Raw genomic sequence first — 18,439 nt, 5'->3', positions numbered from 1 at the left:
CAGAGAGCTCTGGAGGAAAGAATTCCATTACTGATTAAAGGGAAGATGTGGCTCTCACAATGTCGCATTCTCAGTGAGAGGTGAAGAAAATAATCCCTCTTTTCTCCTCGCAGCGAGATTTTGCTGCACAATTGTGTTTTTTTTTCCTCAAGAAGTCTTATGGGATTTCTTGTATATTTCATGGTCTTTTTTTCTGGAAGAAAGACCTATCTACTGAGAATTATTATAATTTCTGCACAAAATAACATATGTCCTGCACAAGACTCCTCAGAAAGGACACTGAGCTATGCAGAACATGGCAGTTCCTGGAACACACATACACACATGCACAATGAAAAATAAATAAACAAATAAAAACTCCTCAGCATCAAGCAAACAGGAAGAACCAGACAAGGGCATGTTTTCATGGGAAGTCAAGAAATTTCAATTGTCCAAAGGAAGTGTCAGTGAGAAGTCTTGACAGGACAAGACTCGGAAAGGGTTAGAATGTAGCACACTGTAAATCAGCCACTCCTTCCCCAGTACTTGCCCGGATGGTATTCAAAAAACATAAAAGCCATTTTAAAGTGCAGGTGGGAGGGAGGTTCTTTTTGGAATTGGAGAGGGTGTTTTTTTGGGGTAGGATGAACCAATTAGCACTGTCTACAACATCAACAGCTAGGACCCAATGGAGTGGATGAGGCACTAAGCACAACAAGCAATGAATGACAGAGCAAGAAGTGACTGACAATGCCAAGGACAGAAGTGAATATTCATTTACAGTGGTGCCTCGCAAGACGATTTTAATTCATTCCGCAGAAATCGCTGTCTTGCAAAAACGTCGTCTTGCGAAAGGCGGTTCCCTATAGGAATGCATTGAAATCTATTTAATGTGTTCCAATGGGGGGAAATCACTGTCTTGCAAAAATCGTCCATAGAAAACATCATCTTGCAAAACGCAGATCCCCATAGGAATGCATTGAAATCTACTATATTGGGGAAAAGCAATCCCCTCACCTGCACTGCCTTTGGAAATGCAGTGGGTCTCAGACAGCCTTCCCCCACTTTCTCTCTCCAGCAGCAAAGAAAGAGGGTGAAAGGAGTCAAACGAGCCCCCTGGTTCCTGGTCATGGTGACTCCTTTTGCCCTGATCCTTTGCCACTGGGAAAAAAAGAGGGAGAATGCAATACAAGACATCACCAGGACTTGCTGCCTTTGCAATAGGTCCTGACGAGGAAAAAAGAGATGAAAAGGATTCTAGAAAGACCAGGGAAAGCACCAAATGTGGGGAACTCAACTGCATAATTTGTGGTAATGGGGGATTTCATTTCTGCTTTCCCTAGTGTTTTTAGAATCTCTTTACCCTTTGGTCCTTGGCTGTTTTCACCATCCTCTACCATTTAAATATGCAGCCATGGCCCTGCTGGCTTTCCAGGAGGCAGATCTTGGAAAGCCAGCAGCATATACTTTCCCCTCCCCCACTTTTTTGGGATAAAAAGTGGGTCTTGTATAATTAATGCATTCCAATGGGGGGAAACTGTCTTGCGAAGCATCGGTCTAAAAAAAACACACACAAAAAAAACATCTTGCGAAGCATAGCCCAAAACATCGTCTTGTGGAAATCGTTCATAGAAAACATTGTCTTGCGAAGTGCCACAGCGACTGCAAAAACCCATCATCTTGCGGATTAATCATCCCGTGAGGCAATCGTCTTGCGAGGCACCACTGTACTTAGATAATTGTACATGTGTGCACATGGATCTTTTAATTCTGCCTCTCCCTCTTTCACACAAATAGGCATTCCTTTTTTCACACACAGACTCCTGAGTCATACACTCATTCAGACATTGCCTTATCTTTGCTCCGTAACTCAGCTGAGGTGCAAATACACTTTGTCCCCAAAATTAGAAATTTTTCTACCTGTTGCTGTTTTCTTCTGTGCCTAATCTTATAGCTGAACAACTGACCTATTCATTATCTCATTTTTAAAGCTTCTTTAAAGCCTGCCTCACTCCTCTGTCAAGAAAGAAGCCAGGAATGGGTGGGTCGAGGATCGTCTAAAGCAGTGGTTCTTAACCTTTTTGAAAGAAACGCCCCCTTGAGCCATTGAGGAAGTTATCATCGCCCCCCTCCCCGCAGTGATGATATCTTATTTATTTATTTATTTATTTACTTACTTACTTACTTATTTACTTATTTATTTACTTACTTATTTAAGACACTTAAATCCAATGAGCCCTGAAAACAAAATTCAATTCCAAGAAAATGAAATGCCCCCCAAAAGTGACATTTAATGATTTAGTTGCAAGCGAATTTTAAGACGCAAAAAGAAATATAAAAAGGGCATAAGAACAAACCACAATGCAGGAACTAAAAATTTCAAGACTCTGAAACTAAATTAAGATTGGAGGAAAATATATATTCATCTTAACAGGTTTGGCTTGCTCCAGCGCCTCCCTACCGCCCCCCTTCTGCTCCAGCACCCCCATGCCGCCCCTTTTCATTCTACCGCCCCCCTGAAAAATGAAATCGCCCCCTGGGGGGCATTATCGCCCAGGTTAAGAACCACTGGTCTAAAGTGCAGCAATGCCACATTTACCCACATGGACTATCCTCTTCTGGGGCACAAGTGACTCCTGTGGGGAACTTACACCATTGTCTCTATTTGCCCACAGCTCAGCTAGGTCAGCCAAGGAAACGTCCAGATAGCCTCACTCTTTATGTGTGTTCCCACATTTCGAAAGTTGAAGTTTTGTGGAGGGAGAAAGAAAGAAGGAAGGAAGGAAGGAGAGGAAGGAGGGAGGGAAGAAAGAAAAGGAAAGGAAAAGGAATTGTGCAGCTCTGCCGTATTTTATTCCCATCCACACATCCTTATTTTTCTACATTTTCTTCAGTGTTCAAGGCCCCAACCTCCTCTTTCTTCTATGAAATACTTTTTTCATCCTTATTCTACTATTATCTCTCTGTCAGTTTCTTGACCCACTAAAAAGCCCCAGCCTGGGTTAAGTGCAGTTTAGTGTGTGGCTGACTGTACATACTGCAGAACTGTCTGATGGCTTTCAAAGGGTTTGTCTGCTCCATTGGTCTAATAGCAATTATGCTCTGTTCTCTCTCTCTCTTTTTTTTTAAACCTCCATTTAAACTTTAAAAAAAGGATAAGGACAACAAAACCCACAAAAAAAACCCAGGCCCATTCCCACGCCTCTATAAATTCCTCTGCCCACTGGGTTCTACTGCTGAAAGGAAATGGAAAACACGGACAAATTGAGAAAATTCTTATCCTGTTAAGAAGACAGACAAAGCAGGCATGAGTGGGGGAAAGGAGTGTGTTTATGTTTGAATTTGTTTTACTAATTCTCCATACAGGAGATCTTTTGGAATGCGCTTGCTGCTTCCCATCTCGTAATATAGAGGGAAAGCATATGGGAGAGGCATGCCATCTTATATGATTATTCTCCCCATATCCACCAACATCACATACCACAACCTGTTTCAAGGAATGGGCATTCTCCAAAATTGTAGTAGGGCAAATCTTAAAGGGGAAGGTTGGATAGTTCTAAGTAGAAACACAAGCGGCCAAGGTTTTTTTGTCTGTGTGCTAAACAGCGTCATCAGGATTCCATATACCATTAAATTATGTCAACATTAAAAAAATGTCATTCTGAGCTATTGTGTGGTTTCTCATTACATCACAGAAGATGTGTGCTGCCAAAGAGTTGGATGGAGGAAGGAGATTAACTATTAGAATTCCATATGCAAATACTACACAGTTCTGAACTGATGCGTAGCAAAATCCTAAAAACATAAAGAAACCATGTCCTCAAATGGATCTTTCTTCACACACTTAACTGAATGTCATTAAAAGAATAAAGCATCCAAGTTGAATTAACAATACAATTTCTCAATGTACATATTTCATTCCAGCACTTCTGCTCATAGATTCTGGTGCTGGCTTTTTTATTTTTTTTATTTTTGCACAATATATTAGATCCTTGTCCATTTTATTCACAGTAATCACAGGGTAGACAAACCCTAGTCCAAAACCATATTATGAAAATGGGAAGTAGATAAAAGAAATATTCTCTGGCTCTCACTGCATATATAAATAAGGACTTATACCAGTGGCCAGGTATCTATTCTGAAACAGTTTTATAATGCAAACCCAAAGAATCAATTTAGAGATTTCACTTAAAATTCCAGAAAAACTTTTAATATAACATTTTATATAACATGCTTTCTAATTTCAGGAAAGATAAGGAAAAGGCCACGTGGTCCCCAAAATAATTCTTAGGCATCCTTCAGTCTCGAGAGACTATGATAACGTGCGTCTAGTGTGGCTGAAAAGGCCAATTCGAGAGTGATAATCCCTTCCATACTGAAGACAAATACAATCGGTCCCCTGTCCAGCTCCCTGATTTTGCTGCTTTCGGGACTGCCTTTTCGCCTCAGCCTGCTGGACAAATGTCTCTTCAAATTGGGAGAAGCCATGATGCACCGCCTGCCCCCAGGCTGAATGGTCAGATGTCAAGGTTTCCCATCTGTTGAGGTCCATTCCCAAAGCCTTCAGATCTCACTTGCAGATATCCTTGTATCGCAGCTGTGGTCTCCCACTGGGGCGATTTTCCTGCACTAATTCTCCATACAGGAGATCTTTTGGAATCCAACCATCAGACATTCTCACAACATGCCCAAGCCAATGTAGACGTTGCTGTTTTAGTAATGTACACATGCCGAAAATTCCAGCTCAATCTAGGACTACTCTATTTGTAAAGAAATAAAACAAACAAAAACAAAACAAAAACAAACAAAAAACAGCAAGCTTTCAATGACAATTCACCTTCTTTAGGCTGTGCACAAAGCTCTTGTGGGTGGTTCCAAAATCATATGTTTTTAGTAAAGTCCCAAAGTCTCATGACTGTTGTGGGTCCAGGTTAAGTTTCTTAGATGGAAATTCCTGCAGTGTGCAGCTATGGGGAGGAAGGCTGTGGCTTCAAACAACCTCCCCTGCCAGTGTTTTGGAATCTATCACTCAATTCTTTAAACAAAGGGCAGCTAAGCAATCTGATCTCCCCTCATTTCTCTTTTCAGTCTTCTTTTGAAACCCAAAGAATTTCTTTATGGCTAGGGGAAACAAAAGAACCCAGAAGCTGTGACAAACCCAGACCTACTGGGATCTGCCACACGTTAACTAAGCTGCCACCAACCATTCCCTATAAGAAGTCACACAGACCAGGGATGGATTTTTAAACAAATAAAGAACAAGGTTTATTTAAAACAACACACAGGGAAAATAAAATGATCAGGTGAATAGGATATAGTAACGTGGCTTAGTTTCACTCATACATACACACAGTTTGGTTCACACAGAACCCTTAACTTGAAGCACAGACCCTGAACCTATCAGTTCTGGCTAACCAACAGACACCTGAACCTATCAGGTTGGTACTCTGACACACAGTAGTACCCTGTCTGACACACAGACTCCCACACCAGCTTCTTCTTCCCAGCTGCTGCTTCTTCACATCCCAGCGTCTACCCTTCTCCACACACGCATCACATATATATACAGTACAGCCCCTCCTCCTGATGTCCCGCCTTCCACTCCCCATAGGATGGAACTTTCCCTCCAAACCCATGACAGACAGGTAGCATCAGTGCTGTATGTAACACCTCCCCTCTTTATAAGTTGTTTTGTAGGGGGAAAGCTAAGGTGCTTTTTCCCAAAAAACAACCTGGATAAAATACACAAAAACAGTTATACATACAATATCATACTTACTTATACTTACATTCTAAGTTAACCATAGCAATTAGGCATTTAAACATTTACCATATACATTACATCAATTTACCTTTATTCATACAAACCAAGTTCAAAAAAACAGGTACATTTAACTTTTTGTCATCAATATATATATAGTCCATGTTTCTTTCGCCGTCTTCAGTTTTCAGGTCTTCTTGACAAGGCGTCAGCAACACAGTTCACTGACCCTCTGACCACCTTCACTTCAAAGTCATAGTCCTGTAGGTTTAAAGCCCACCTCATAAGTTTGCTATTGTGGGTTTTCATTGTCTTTAACCATTGCAGTGGTGAATGGTCAGTGCACAGAACAAAATGTCTTCCCCAGATGTAAGGCTTGGCCTTCTGGATCGCGTAGACTATGGCCAAACACTCCTTCTCCACAGTTGCCAAATGTCTCTCACCTTTTTGGAGTTTCCTACTCAGGTAGGACACTGGATGCTGGTCACCATTCTCATCCTCCTGGCAAAGAACTGCTCCTACCCCGCTGTTAGACGCATCGGTGTAGACGATGAACTCCCGGTCGAAGTCTGGAGCACGCAGCACTGGATACTGGACGAGCGCCTCCTTCAACCTCTGGAACGCCGCCTCACAGTCGCTGGTCCACGGGATGCGGTCATCAGTCTTCTTCCTCGTCAGATCGGTCAGCGGAGCCGCAATCTCGCTAAACCTCGGGATGAACTTTCTGTAGTAGCCCACCAACCCAAGAAATGATTTGACTTTTTTCTTGGTGATGGGTCTAGGCCAATCACGAACAGCTTCTATTTTGGCCTCCAGGGGTTTTATCACTCCTCCCCCTACCATGTGACCCAAGTCTTTTATTTTTGGGCTACCCAGCTGCAGTTTGTTCTCTTTGCAGAGCCTAGGCCAAAGCACTCCCTCCCCTGGGTCAAAGTGCCTCTCCCCGGCTTCCTGGTCATCCCAATCTTTCTTTCTGACCTTTTGAGCTTGCAGGGTCTCTGCTGCTAGCTCTAGGTTTCTCTTTAGGTCTTTCCTTAAAGAGTCTATATATGTCACAACGTCTTGTGGGTCATCCTGGGTGATCTGCTCCCAATTTTGTTTGATCAAATCCAGGGGCCCTTTCACCCTTCTCCCAAATAAAAGTTCAAACGGACTGAAACCGGTACTGGCTTGTGGCACTGATCGATAAGCAAACAAAAGGGATTGCAGCTTCTGGTCCCAATTGTTTGGATTCTCTGCCAAGTAAGCCCTAATCATGTGCATTAGAGTCCCATTGAACTTCTCAGTTAACCCATTACTTTCAGGATGATAGGCAGTGGTTTCCTTGTGCTTAATTCCACAGATTTGCCATAAGCGTTTCATGAGCTTTGATGTAAATGATGCTCCCAAATCTGTGATTATTTCTGAGGCAAATCCCATCCTGGACATATAACCCACCAAGGCATCTGCCACTGTGTTAGTTTCAATGTTAGTCAAGGGTATGGCTTCAGGGTACCTCGTGGCATGGTCCACAATGGTGAGAATGAACCTGTTCCCCCTCTTTGTGGCCTTGGGCAAAGGTCCCACAATATCCACCCCTATGCATTTGAACGGAGTGTCAATCACAGGCAAAGGGCACAACTTTGCTTTGGTCCTGTCGCGGCTATTCCCCTGCCTTTGACACACATCACATTGTTTGCAGAACTCCCTGATCTGCTTCCCTATGTCAGGCCAGTAAAAATTCTGTGTGATTCTCTGCTGTGTTTTGTTCACCCCTAAGTGTGCAGCAAACATGTCAGAGTGCCCCCTTTGTAAGATCATGGGGCGATACTTTTCAGGTACCACCAGCTGACTTCTGATCCCATCTCCCCCTTTTGAGATATTCCTCAGGGTCTCTCTATATAAAATCCCCTTTTCCTCTAGAAATCTCACTGGGGTTTCAGGTGTTAGCTGGGCGTCAGTCACCTGTTCAAAACACTTTTGGAGAGTGGCGTCTGCCTTTTGCTCTTGGCCAAATCGGCTGTCTGTGGATAAGGTTTCCACCACAGCTTCTGAACTCCCCTCTGCTTCCGTCTCTGGCTCATCATTACCCCCTTGAACTGTCCCCGTGGTGGCTTGTGAACGTATAATCACTAGCACCCGTTTCACATGTTCAGCCAGGTCATTTCCCACGAGCACGGCTGCTGGCAGAGTCGATGAAATTGCTAGCCGCCAAACTCCCCTCCAGCCTTGAAAGTTCACAGGTACCTCCGCTACTGGCAGAGAGATTACCTGCCCCTCAATCCCTGCCACCTTCATGCTCTCATTTGGGATTACATATTCCCTAGGAATAATATCTGGATGGCACAGGGTCACCTGGGAACAAGTGTCCCGCAGCCCCCGATACTGATGGTCAAGTATTCCTACGTCCACCCCTGCTGTCTCAAACAAATGAGAATCTGTTCTCACCAGCAGGCAGCGCCTGACCTCTACAAGAGGACCATTTTCCTCAGCCTGATCAGCAGATGTAGCTGTTTCAGATTGAGTAGCCATGGCAACAGGCTCCCTCAGTGACAATGAGCCTTGCTCTTTCTGGACACAGAACACAGCTTTTGGCTTGGTCCCACTCGAATCCTGAGGCACAATTCCTTTTAGTTGCTTTAATTTCTCACACTCTGAGATTAGATGGCCCTTTCCCTGACAGAAATAACATTTTCTGGTGTATTTTGAATCTCTCTCATCTTGTTTTGGTTTTCCCTCCAAAATCTGAGGTCTTGGTTTCATGTCTGAGGGCTTCCCTTCACCCTGGGCCCCTCCCCCTTGCTGGCTTTTCCCTGGTCCCTGAGAGTACTTGCTGTAGGTTTCTTTAGGTTTCCCTACAGATTTCTCCTCACCTAAGGGCTTTCTTATCTGGTAAATAAAATCTGCGATCTCGGCTGCTTCTGCCACAGATTTTGGTTTCCTTTCCCTCACCTGGAATTTCAGTTCCCCATGCAGGACTGAATAGAACTGTTCCAGCGCTATCAAGTCTTTGAGCTGCTGGAAGGTCTCTGTCCCCTCCTGAGATAGCCATTTCTCTAGCAGCCTCACCAATTGGGCCCCCACTTGGGTAAAAGTCTGCTCTGGTTTCTTTGTGAGGGACCTGAATCTTTGCCTCAGCTGTTCCGCATTTATCCCATGTCTTGCAAACACCAGTTTTTTAAACTCTGCAAAATCTCTCATCAGTTCCTGTGGCATCTCTGAATAAACCTCAGCCAGGCTACCACTGATTAAAGATCGCATGATGGTCATCTTCTCAGTTTCCCTCACTGAGAAGTCCACAAACGCTCTTTCCACTAAGGAAAAGAACACCTCAGGACAATCTCCCTTGTGGTACACAGGGAATTTCTTCAGGTCAGCTTTAGACAATTGGCCTCCCTCAGAATCCCTATTGTTATTATTGTTCTGGTTCATCATTTCCAGTTTTCTTAATTCAAACGCCATTCTCTCTCTCTCCAATCTTTCTGCTCTTTCCATTCTCTCAATCTCAAATTGCCTTCTTTCTCTCTCTAATCTTTCCTCCATTTCCCTCACCCTCAGTTCATGCTGTTGGGCTAGGAGTATTTTTCTGAGTTCTGGGTTCTGCTCTCCTGTGCTGTCACCTTGCACTGAGCCAAATTCATCCTCAGAACCTTGGTCTACCTGGGGGTCTTTCACTTCACCCATTTCTGCCATTTGGCTTCGAGTCAAGGGCATAATCCCCCCCCCAGAACAGGCTGCTTTAAAAAGTCAAGCCTCAAAATAAAACGACCACTTTTTTTTTCTCTTTTGCCTCAGAACCAGCTTTCCCTATAGATTGCTGCTGTCATTCAGCACTACTTGCAACAGTTGCGAGCTAGAGTCTACCCCCCTCTGCTGGGCCTCTCAGCAGACAAGCTAGCTCACTGCTATTTCACAGTTTTGCCTCAGCTTTTTTCCCGCCAAAAACAGGTTGCCTCAGAGCTCCCTAATCTAGCCCCCAATCTGAGGTTACACGTTCTTCTACTAGTGCACCCCCCCGTGAGGCACACCTAGAAGATTACCTACGCGCTCTCAGATTGTCCCTGACTAGACCCCCCTTGCTCTGGGCACACTTGCCAAGGCTTTGCTGGACCGCTGGACAACTGGACCAGTCGTATCCCACACGCTGGACACCAATCAATGTGACAAACCCAGACCTACTGGGATCTGCCACACGTTAACTAAGCTGCCACCAACCATTCCCTATAAGAAGTCACACAGACCAGGGATGGATTTTTAAACAAATAAAGAACAAGGTTTATTTAAAACAACACACAGGGAAAATAAAATGATCAGGTGAATAGGATATAGTAACGTGGCTTAGTTTCACTCATACATACACACAGTTTGGTTCACACAGAACCCTTAACTTGAAGCACAGACCCTGAACCTATCAGGTTGGTACTCTGACACACAGTAGTACCCTGTCTGACACACAGACTCCCACACCAGCTTCTTCTTCCCAGCTGCTGCTTCTTCACATCCCAGCGTCTACCCTTCTCCACACACGCATCACATATATATACAGTACAGCCCCTCCTCCTGATGTCCCGCCTTCCACTCCCCATAGGATGGAACTTTCCCTCCAAACCCATGACAGACAGGTAGCATCAGTGCTGTATGTAACAGAAGCATGTTCAGCCTTCACCACGGTCAGGATTTAAAAAAAATCTGTTAGACCACCAGGAAAAGCCAGTTTTAGGGGAAATGTGTCTCCTGCAGGCCTCTTCCAGACTGCAGCCATTTCCATCTACGGAGCTTAACCTAGCCCCACAGTGGCCATGGGACTTTAATAAAAGCATATAACTTTGGTACCACCCACAAGAATTTGGTGCACAGCCTGAAGATGAATTATCACAAAAGCTCGCTTTTTGTTTTGTTTATTTCTTTAGTGGTCCAATAAAGGTATCACTTGTTCCTGCATTTGTATGCTTTCTAATTTGTACCTTGAAAACAAAAAAAGATTTGCAATACATTATACTCTTAAACAAAAGGTATAAACATTTGAGTGATGAAAAATATTAGAACATGATATATCATATCTTCAGTCAACTTTCTTTGAATGGAAACCTAAAACAACAAAAGGAGGGAATGGTCCAAATTTCTATCAAATGCATAATAAGGATGCTTTCAAACTTCACCAGTTTACATAAGAGAATGTCACTGATGAACAATACAATGCAAAAGATATATATTTACATTTATTGTACACTCTAACCAATTTCTTTTTACATGTTTTGCCTCTATTTGTACTGGAGAGAAAAAAGCAAACGTCTAGAAGAGCCCAGCCTCATCAGATTCCACACATACATGGACACATCCTTGGAGTTGCTAGTACAGCGGAACCTGGTTATTTGGACTTCTAATTTTCTCTCTCTCTCTCTCAACTTCTCAAGTAAAGTAAGTTTTTTAAATGAGCCACTCTCTATGACAACAATGTTCCCTGAGATGCCATACACCAAAATATCAGAAAAACTGAGGGCAAGCTGGAACATTCCATCTTCACAAGAGTGAAGGATGTCTTTAACTTACTGATTCATGTTTTGCCTCGATGTACATACAAAGGATAGCACTGGAATCTACCAGATGGACAAATATAAGAGGAGCTATCTCTCCATGTTCTGAACTTGCAATTTAGTGTCAAATTACCTTTTTTTAAACCTAAATTTAATCTCCAGCTTTGACATACTACTCTATGCCTCTGCGTGAAACCAACCCAGGAGAAAAACCATTAACTGTGTATCTCAGAAAGCTGAGCTCTGACATTTTAACATCCCTTCCACTGGCTGATGCCACAATTAGACATCACAGTTAGCACATCACTAGAAGCAGGCAATCATTTTTACAAAAGTGATAAAAGGCATTAGATTGTTCTAGCAAAAACCTGTCTCACTCTTTGTTTTGTAAGTCAGCTTGTTTATGCTTTGTGACTGTTCATTAGGAGAGATAAATATATTCTTCATTTACAAGTCTGATTATTGTTTGAAGGAATTGCCTGACTGAAGGAGAAAATGTTGAAATAAAAGAACATAAACATTTCCCTTAACACGTGGTTGTTAATCACTAGGTCAAGTGATTTGACCATGAGCCCGCAGACCCCACCCTGAAGCTGCAGACTCACACAATTATTTTGGCAGGATTTTTGGACTTTCTACCTTCTCCCCTCCTGTCCCCCCCCCCTTTTTACTATATTTTATAGTGTCTTGGAAAATAACAACTAACTCTGTTTTTCAGATTTCAAAATGTCTTTCCTTTTCTCCTTTTTGCTCTTTCACATTCCAGACCAAGGAGCATTCTGCTGGTAGGGACACAAGATATGACATCACACAGGTTAAGCTTTCCCTTCTGTATGAATGACGGGCAATGAAGCTGAGTGGAGAGCAAGAATAATCTAATTGTGATGATGCTGTGCCATATGTTATTATTCTTATAGACATCTCATCACAGCTATAACATCACTTGTGAAAACGGCCTTAGGCACATCATCGAGTAGCCCTTCACTGCTGAATGAAGGAACATTTGTTGCCAATATATAGTCTCTTTAGGATGGTCTGGGCTCACTGAAACACTGAACTTAAGAGTGAATGACTTTCATGAGATGTGAAAGGGGAACTTAGCTTACACTGCATGAGCTAGATAATTTATTAATCAAAATGTGCTCTGTCAGGGCTCCTCTACACTGAAATGGATGCTGTTGGATGTGGTTCACAGAGTCAGTCACAGACACAGTTATCATTATATAAATAGTCAGTCCATCAGCAGCTTTGACCACCTCGCTGATCTTCACCTTGAATTCTGCCTCATACACTATCCAGACAGGTGTTCAGGGCAGCTTCCCTGTAACTCTTTTCTGTTTTCATGCACAGAGATGTTACCGGGGTTTGGAGGGGGGGGCAGTTTAAGGAGGTGAATATTAGTGGTATCTGCAAGAGCCATGTCTGTTAGAAGTTAGAATAAACAGTGATCAAGAAACTGAAAGGGAGGTAGCTAAGAGATTCAAAGATCCTATACACCCCGCTGTACATTCATGTAGATGTAAACGCCATTAAATTCAAAGGAATGGACTTTTGAGCAGACACATATAGGTCTGTGTTGTAAATGAAAATACAAAGAGCCATGCGGTATCTTGGAGAAGATCATGCTTTATATGGCATAAACTTTTGTAGAGTGAAGGCTTACAAAGCTTATCAACCTTTTAAAAGTGCCATAAGACTCTCTCTCTCTCTCTCTCTCTCTCTCTCTCTCTCTCTGTTTTAATATGGTCTGCCAACAACGTTTTCCCTCCAAAAATACTTGCATGTGACTCCTGCAACCAACCAGACAGAATGGGGATTTAACAGAAGATAGTCAACAAATTGGGATATTAATCCATTCAGACTCAAAAGGCAGATGTTCTGTGTCAGAGAAGAACCCATGAAGGGAGTTGGTTGCAAGGACAGCACAGACAGATTGGCGTGCATGGACCAGAGGGAATTTTTCCTGGCTCTAATACATGGCTTTTGTAGACATAAATGATTACTGCTCCCCAATGGCCAAACCAAGCAACTCAGCTCCATCGATTATTACAACCTGCAACAATTCTGCTACAGATATAACACAAGAGCATAGAGACACTCCAGTGCTGATCTGCCGATTCACAGGATTCTGTGTGAAAGGAACACAGAATTTTGAGAGGCACTGTTATCTTGCCTGAGACCTTAAAAAGTGCTGGTGCCTGAAGCAGCCTAGAATGCAAGGGAAAAAAAAAACAACAAAACATTAATGTCCTTGGACACTGTCTTCCTGGCTACATGACATAAGGAAATTGGGATGAGGCAGACTAAGTAGTTTACGGTCATTAACTCAACAGAATTATTTGTCGCTGTGCACTTCCAAACTCAATACGGTATCTACCTATGGTCTGAGGTCCAGGACAGACATTCATAAGCAACACCCATATATTAATGACTGTATTTCATACTTCTGTTTAAATTTGCAAAAAGACTGCAACCAAGTAAACAAGAAGCAGAAGGTAAATATATTTCCCACAGAGAGAATTTGCTTTGCACATTGGATTTCTACATATTTATGGCTTGAATGCAGTTTAGAGAATGAATTACAATGCTTAAAAAAATATTGCCATAAAACTGGTTTGTATTTACGGTAATTATGGGCTTGTGCTACTTCTGCTACTAGGTAGGTTTAAATCCCTACTCAGCCACTGAAGTCACTGGGTAACCTTGGGCCAGACACTTTCTCAGCCTGAGCTACCTTGGAGGGTTGTAGAGAAGATGAAAAAATAGATGTCCACTGATGTGAGCTAACCGGAGGAAGGATGGGCTAGAAATCAATCAAACTGTTTTGCTATGTCACTTTATTCAACAAAAAGAGGAATTACTTCAGCCCACTGAATGACAGCTGCAGAAAAAGACAGGAAAAAGAACCCATCCCCGTTCATTGATGGATGACAACATTTGTCCCTTCTGCCACATTATTTTTAGCTTAGTGGTTGTGGGGGAGGGGAGAGGTGTGGAAAGTAAATAAAAACAACTACTTGGAAAACCAGCTGGAGACTGACTTTACTCGACCCCCCCACACACACACTCCTGAGGAATAATGGGTTTATCTTTTGGTTACTTGCTCAGGCTCCACCCTCCATGACGCTGTACAGCTCCAGCAGGGCGCGAGCTGAAGAGGAAGGATATATATATCCTATGGATATTACTAGAAAACATATTAGAGCTAGTAACCATGAGCTCAATTTGGAGAAAGTTAAATCATTTAAGAAATCCACAGGGCTTGTTAAATTTACTTATATTCCATTGATTTCAATTGCAGTCTGAGTTCTGCACTCTTGATTATCTTTAGATTGTGTGCAATGAAATGCATTTTTGAGGATAAGTATCCTTAAACTCACAGGTTCTGAAACAAGTGCTAGAGATTGCAAAGTTATTTTTTTTAAATAGTAATTCATTCCTTTTACTCATCATGGTATATACTGACTATTAATCACAGGGATTATTTTAATTGTTTTCTTATTTAACTTGTTTTTAATCACACTTGACAGTCACTTGGAGGATTTACTTTTTTAGAAGAAAGGGCCACTGCATCTTCTTTAGAAGGAAAATTGTCGATTTTGAGGGTTTCTGAGAGTACAGTGGGGTCTTGACTTGAGAACTTAATCCGTATTGGAAGGCGGTTCTCAAGTCAAAAAGTTCTCAGGTCAAATCTGCATTTCCCATAGGAATGCATTGAAAACCATTTGATCCGTATATGCTCTTTTCCGTCCATAGAAACTAATGGGAAGCTGCTATTCCGCCTTCGACCACTAGAGGGGGATATTTTGTTTCTTTTTTTCTTAGGTCAAGAAAGGTTCAGGGAAGGCAGGGAAAATACAGTCCAGGCAGTACAGTACCAGGCAGTCCGAAGACTGTCTCCCAATCCACTCTCTAAACGCTGGGAGGAGTGAGGAAGCAGACAGGCACCCTTTTCACTGGCCAACAGTTAACTGAAAGTTCACATTTTGCACTTTCCCTGCCTCCCATGTGGGTTTTTTTAGTTCTTAACTCAAATCTAAGTATGTAAGTCAAGTCAATATTTTCCTATGAGAGCGGTTCTTAAGTCAAAATGTTCTTAACTCAAGCCGTTCTTAAGTCAAGACCCCACTGTAGTAGCACTGCTTTTTTTTAATAGAAAAAATCTGTTTTTGATGAGTGTGTGTGTCCAGGGTCAAAACAAGGTCTTTGGGCCATGCGAATTCCACCCTGGGATCAAGCTACATGTGTTTATGAACAGTTTCTTGTGAACAGCTCACAATATCATTACATTGCTTGCTGGTCCTAAGGCAAACTTCTCTTTTCACTGACAGTGTATCAGGGGAAAACACTGTCTGTGAGGGGGGGAAGAAAGCATAAAACTACCAATCTATTGTGTGACAACTGCTTTTCTTTCATTAAAATTCATTAAAGCCATTATCCAATGCATGCTGTGAGGTTTTTCTTTATGTCTTTAGTAGTTGTCCCTATTATTTTGTTTCCTGAATGAAGTGGCATTCTCACACTTCATCACAGTGTTTATGTTAGCTGGATCCACTCCCACAAAGCTAGTCCCACCAAACATACATACATACAGAGAGAGAAAGAGAGAGAGATAACGTACAAACTGGGGCAACATTCCAGAGGCAGTTGTCATTTCCTCAACTTGTCATGAAACCAGTTGCCAACTCCCTCTCCGCCACTATCCTCTCACACTCTTTCCAGCTGTTTCCAAAACTTGTGTTGACTTACTGCTTTAATTACTAAAGGCCATTTGTTGGTGACGCTTTTCTGAAATGAAAGGAGCCATTATAAAAGGCGTGTTTACTAAGACTGTTCCCAGACTGACACTGGGCCAAAGCAACATGCCAAAACAATAGTGCAGATTGCTAATTTTCTACATCACAGAAATGTACAAGGAGTTTAATTTGTAGCAGCAGCAGCTCACTTTCTGATTCCATCCCTGGTTTACTCTGCACATGCAATAGCATGAGTTGAGAAAAATTAAAATCCTGGGATGATAGATTGGGTTCTACCTCTTCAGTTCAGGATGCAGTTTTTAAAATATTTATTTCAATGCATTCCTATGGGCTTTTTAATATCGCATAGCGATGAAATCGCTTTGCAGCAATTTTTGCTGCACCAATTATTGTCGCTATGCGAGGCACCACTGTACTTTTTTAATTATAAACTACAATACAAAATACATAAACCAAAATTCCAATCAATTGTGTTCCTCACCACCCTCACAATAGTCTTCTTCTTCCATTGTCTTTATTCTTCTTCTTCCTTTATTGTCCTGTTCTCCAGAACTTCATTGGTTCCTGATTAGGAACTTCCCCTTTTCCTTTTGTTAGCACATATTCAATAAATCTGCCCCATATATCATTAAAAATTATCTCTCCTTTCTTGACCTTTAAATTACAAGTTAGTTTGTCATTTATAGCAATATTCCATATTCCATTATACCATTCTTCCATTTGAAATTCAAGATTTCTGAATCCAAACAACATGCATATTTTACACAATTGTGCAAATCCAACTGCACTTGCCAAACATCATTCTAAGCTGCATGTTCCTGTTGTATGCATGGAGGGTGCAGAAAAACTGACAAATTAAAGCCAGTGAAATGTGTATATGTCTACTCACTTGACTGCTCACTCACATTCTTGCCTGCATTGCAAGGTCCTAAAGTCATCTCTATTACCAATGGGTAGATATAGACTATTATTATTACACGATCCCCACGTTTTAAGGTTTGCTCACTCCACTGGCATAGCAATGGCCATCTAAATTTAAACCCCTCCTTTCATAGTTATTAATCACAGCCTGACTGCCCAACCCTTTTTCTGATGTCTTTCCATCACTTGTTGCACCTTGGAAGCTGCCAGGACATCAATCTCTCTTAGCCTGAAGAGCTCCCTTAAATGAAAAAATCTTATCTAGAACAGGTCATGTTATATAACAAGTCACTAGCTTTGCCTGAGAAATGAAAGATGATGAGGTAGAGTCCCCAAGACAGAGGCTATCTCCATAAATCTGCCAAAAAAGGAGCTGTGGATTACTTTACTGGATTAATTACCTATCCTTCAGAGCCCTGACCTCAATGACTGAATGTCACCCTTCCAACCCAGCTTGTGAACAGAAAACAAGGGATTGTTTCCTATATAGTGACATGAATGGAGGATATTTGCTGGTTGAATCCCAGTATACCAGCTAGGGTTCCTACAAGCTAACCAGTGATCTTGAAATCTTGGCGCCATTTCCTCAGTAACTTTCCTCAGGTGTTTCAAACTTGGTGACATGTGGTTTATTTTCATTTTAGCTCCCAATCTCTACAATTTTAGGCTCCTATACCTTAGAAAGTTGTTGATTTAATTTAATGAAATAAATTGTTACACCTTGCTGAACACTAGCTCTTTCTGGCTCAGTTCAGTGTGTAACAGGCACTGAATTTAGCTACTGACTTGAATCAAACATCAAAATTTGAGAAACAATGACTTAGTGCTCCAACACTGGAGGCATTCAAGAAAAACTTAGATAATCACCTGGCAGATATGCTTTGATTGTACAGTTCCTGCACTCAGCAGGGGATTGGACTTGATGGCTTTGTAGGCCCCTTCCAACTTCACTTTTCTATGATTCTATGAAAACTAAAGCAATATTAAAACTAAAGTAACATTAGTAGCCTTATCAATCTTATTTCAGTTTCCCTAAAAGTTCTTCAGGCTTATCACCTGAAAAAGAAGGACTATCCAAATTCTGCTATAGCTGATCTTCACTGATGCTCAGCAGCATACAAAAGCCCTCCTGAGAAATTCTGGTGGTTTTAACTTGTAACCAACTTCTTTAGTTTCACTTTACAAATCAATTCCCAGACGTTTCACTTCAGTGGGAGTCCTAATTTCTCTTCAACGGCTATTCTAGCCATCAACCAAACTGAGAGTCTTTTTCTAGAAAAGAAGACCTTCAACCATGTCAGTCCAAGAAAGGAAAATATATGTGAGCTGATAAGACAGTGTGATTGCACACTTGATATCTCTGTAACTGAATCATTTGAGCTTGACCTTAAGTCTTGTCTTGTAGTAGTTATGTTTCATCTTCTGGTTTTATTGTTCTTCTCTTAGGTGAAAACCTTGTACTTGCAGAACGGTTGTATATAAAACAATTTCTTCAATGTGTTCTGAAG

At 41.9% G+C, this 18,439-nt stretch overlaps 1 protein-coding gene and 1 long non-coding RNA gene across 2 annotated transcripts in view; both read right to left on the bottom strand.

The window, feature by feature from the left end:
- Positions 1 to 18,439, bottom strand: part of CDH23 (cadherin related 23) — a 622,327-nt gene that overhangs the window by 317,049 nt on the left and 286,839 nt on the right. The window lies entirely within an intron of this gene.
- Positions 5,216 to 5,538, bottom strand: LOC144588304 (uncharacterized). Its single transcript, XR_013543804.1, has 2 exons — positions 5,411 to 5,538; positions 5,216 to 5,376 (listed from the first exon to the last, which is right to left on the bottom strand). It is a non-coding gene; the product is annotated as an uncharacterized LOC144588304 (long non-coding RNA).

The sequence above is a fragment of the Pogona vitticeps genome, chromosome 3 (genome assembly GCF_051106095.1).
Source record: "Pogona vitticeps strain Pit_001003342236 chromosome 3, PviZW2.1, whole genome shotgun sequence".
Classification (NCBI taxonomy): Eukaryota; Metazoa; Chordata; class Lepidosauria; order Squamata; family Agamidae; genus Pogona; species Pogona vitticeps.
The sequence above is the reverse complement of the archived record's forward strand: the minus strand, read 5'-3'. Positions and strand labels throughout refer to the sequence as shown.